Genomic DNA, 3,722 nt, shown 5'->3' on the forward strand with positions numbered 1-3,722 from the left:
TCCTTACCCTTGTTTCAGGCAGTCCTTGCATAATATAATGAAATGTAATTGATGTTCCTACCTCTTGTCTCTCCCACGATGAATTCCATGGTAACACCTATGAATCAATCTTCCCGAAGTACAGTATTAGCTATGTCAATTCTCTACCAAAAACCCTTACGAGTTTGCCATTTTCTGCTGTATAAAGTACAATATTCTCATCCTGGCACACAAGTCCATCCAAATACGGGCCTACCATGCTCTGACCCTCTCGCAGTAATGTGAATCTCAGCCAAACTGGTGTGGTTGGTATTCCTAGGACTAACTTTGTGATTTCCTAACTTTTTGCCTTCATCAATGCTTTTCCTTTTATGAGGACTTTCCTTCCCTATCATCTGCCTCAACTTGTTAACACAGAGCTTAATTTTCGAATGCTACCTTACACTTCTAGCCTTCCTTCAACTTCTAGTCAGGCAGAATTCCTTCTGTTTCTTTTATCTTTATCTTCCCATAGCATTGTGCTTGTATGTTTCTAGTGGTACCAACCTTGTTCCACTTTGCACTTTAGCTATTTGAGGATGTGTTTATTTCAATTCAACACATTTTTTTAGTCACTCATATGTAAAATAAAATGAAATGCATCTATTACAGTGTAAGGTCTCTGAGGGAGGGACTGGCTTATTCATATTTGTCTTTGATGTAGCACACCGCAGGGGCCTACGCAGTAATAAATGCTTTAATTACTATTGGTTTTACTGAATTGTGAAGACAGCAATAATTTAGACATAAGTTTGCTCAGCAGTTATTTGAGGCATCTTAGAAAACAATCCAAGATTTAAGTCCTAAAGGATATCGTTTTTCAGATTTTAGAAGTCAAGATCGTTCTTTGGAGTTTTCAATTTTTCTTTTAATGAAGTGAAAATAAAGCTGATTTAGCGGAGCTGGTGCCGGCGCCGCCGCCGCCGCCGCCATGTTAGGTCTGAGGCGGCTGCCACAGGCACGACGGATACTGTGGATCGCCTGACAGCCGCCTGGGGTCCGCCGCTCTGCGAGCGCCGGGAGCTGCAGTGGCACCATGAGCGGGGTCACCCCTTTCCTCCACAGCAAGATCAGCCACATCTCCAAGGCACAGATCTGCTACGAGGGCATCCTCTGCACCATCGACACGTAGAACCCCACTGTAGCCCTCACTAAAATTCAATTTTCTGGTACAGAAGATAGATCGTCCAATACCACCTCAAGATGAACTATTGGAATACATTGTATTCCATAGGAGTGACATTAAAGACCTCACTGTGAGCCACCAAAACCACAGTGTTCTTTGCCTGAAGACCCAGCTATCCTTCAGTCCTCACTAGGCTCATCAACTTCTTCATTCTGGTGCGTGGGGTTCTCATGGGCCTTTGGGCAGGATGCTCATATACAGTTGGTTCAGTCCAAGCTCCTTAGTTGGGCAGGAGTTTGGTGCGGTTGCTGTTGCTGGAAGCTCTTTGATATCGTTTGGAACAGAAACATCAAACAGTGGTGTCTTACCCCAAAGTAGTATGGTTGACTCTGCCTTAACACAGGATACAAGATCTCTAAAAACACAGTTATCTCAAGGTCACTCAAGCCCTCAGTTAGACCCTTTGAGAAAAAGCCCAACCACTGAACAAGCAGTGAAGACTGTCTCGGCCCATTTACCTGCTCCAGCACCTGTTGGGAGAAGGAGCCCTGTATCAACTAGGCCTTTGCCATCTACCAGCCAAAAAGCAATAGAGATCAAGAGCACTGGTGAGCTGAAGTACACAATGTTTCAAGACCAGAAAATGAGCAACTCAGAAATGATAGCAAGAGACAAGTAGCTCCAGGTACTCCTTCAGCTCCAAGGAGAGGGCGTGGGGTTCAGCCGGGTAGCAGGGGAAGATTTGGTATTCTGCGAGATGGGCCAATGAAATTTGAGAAAGACTTTGACTTTGAAAGTGCAAATGCACAATTCAACAAGGGAGAGATCGACAGAGAGTTTCATAATAAACTTAAAAGAAGATAAACTGAGAAACAGGAGGAGCCTGTAAATAGTGAAGATAAAGGTGACCCAGGAGTTGATACCCCAAAAGTAAAGGAAATGCTGATGAAGAAGATCCACTTGGACCTAACTGCTAGTAGGAAAAAACTAAATCCTTCTTTGATAATATTTCTTGTGATGACAATAGGGAACGGATATCAACCTGGGCTGAAGAAAGAAGATTAAATGCTGAAGCATTTGGAATCCCACTTTGTCCAAATCGTGGCTGTGGGAGACGCAGAGGCAGAGGGATCTTTGGTTTCTGTGGTGGCAGAGGGCATGGTGGTAGCAGATGTGGTACTTTAACCATCCCTGGAGGATTTCGCAGTGGATTCAGAGGAGGTCCTGGGGGCAGGGAGTTTTCGGATTTCTAATGTAGGAAAGACAACAAAGTTGCTGTATAGTCTACAAACAAGTCTCTAAAAATAGGTGAATTTTTAGCTCTTCATGGTCCTGAAAATTGATTTCAGTCTTTGTGAAGAATCAAGTGAATTCACTGTACATTTGTCAACAGCACTGGGTTTTTGTTTTTTGTTTGTTTTTCTGCTTAATTTCAAAGATAAAATGCAGTTACTTTTTGGGGTTGCAGGGGAGAAAGGCTAATCTTAAAAAATGAACATAAAATATATTTGGAATAGCAGAAGGTTAAGTAATTTCTTATGTACAGTTAAGCAGTACTTCAGTGGGACTTATAAATATTTTTTCATCACTGAAAGTATATTTTTTAAATTACTAAATCATATTTGTCAATTGCAAGTTGCCTGCAGATAGGGCTGTGATACTGTGTTTTGGGCCACAGAAGGGTGTGTGTGTGCATGTCTGTATCTTTCTCCTTTTTTGGGGAATCCTATAATATGAGGTAGCTTATTTCATCAATTATTTAGGGTGCTGGATGGTAGAGAATTTTCAGTAGAGAATTTTCAGTTAACTAGGTACACACAGTAAATACTGTTTCTTAGGCAAAGGTAACTTTTTTATATAGTTGTAAAATTCCACTATATTCCATTGCCAAAGAAACATTAAGAACTTTGTATAGCCACATAAAAAGCAACCAAATTTTTAAAGAATAATCATTTTAAAGTCAGGAAAAAAAGCTGTTTTTATTATTTATGTTCAGGGCAATATCTGTCTTGGTACTCATAAAGTTGTGAAAATACAAAAGGATTTTTTGTGTCTTCCTTCCTATTTTTCTTGCATCAGATCACTTTGCCTCATCTTTTCATCTATAAATTGGGGAATAATATCTACTTCATATGGTAGTTGTGAGATGTCCTTGAATTAATATATGTGAAGCCATGAGCACAATGCCTAGCATAAGATCATTAACATCATCAGCAAGGAAGAAACCCCAGAGCGATTGGAATGAACGTGTCTGCAGCCACGCGCAGGTTTTCCTTGAACACTTATCTTCATCTAAGTTCTTGTGTGTCTAGAATTGGTGGGTTCTTGGTCTCACTGACTTCAAGAATGAAGCCATGGACCCTCGCGGTGAGTGTTACCGCTCTTAAAGGCGGCGTGTCCGGAGTTTGTTCCTTCTGATGTTCGGATGTGTTCGGAGTTTCTTCCTTCTGGTGGGTTCGTCCTCTCGCTGGCTCAGGAGTGAAGCTGCGGACCTTCACGGTGAGTGTTACAACTCTTAAGGCGGTGCGTCTGGAGTTGTTCGTTCCTCCCGGTGGGTCTGTGGGCTTGCTGGCTTCAG

The 3,722-nt window shown here is 41.9% G+C and overlaps 1 pseudogene; it reads left to right on the forward strand.

The window, feature by feature from the left end:
- Nucleotides 1-1,054: 1,054 nt before the first annotated feature.
- On the forward strand, nucleotides 1,055-2,732 carry LOC100978552 (protein LSM14 homolog A-like; annotated as a pseudogene).
- Nucleotides 2,733-3,722: the final 990 nt, after the last annotated feature.

Source organism: Pan paniscus, chromosome 5, assembly GCF_029289425.2.
Source record: "Pan paniscus chromosome 5, NHGRI_mPanPan1-v2.0_pri, whole genome shotgun sequence".
Classification (NCBI taxonomy): domain Eukaryota; kingdom Metazoa; phylum Chordata; class Mammalia; order Primates; family Hominidae; genus Pan; species Pan paniscus.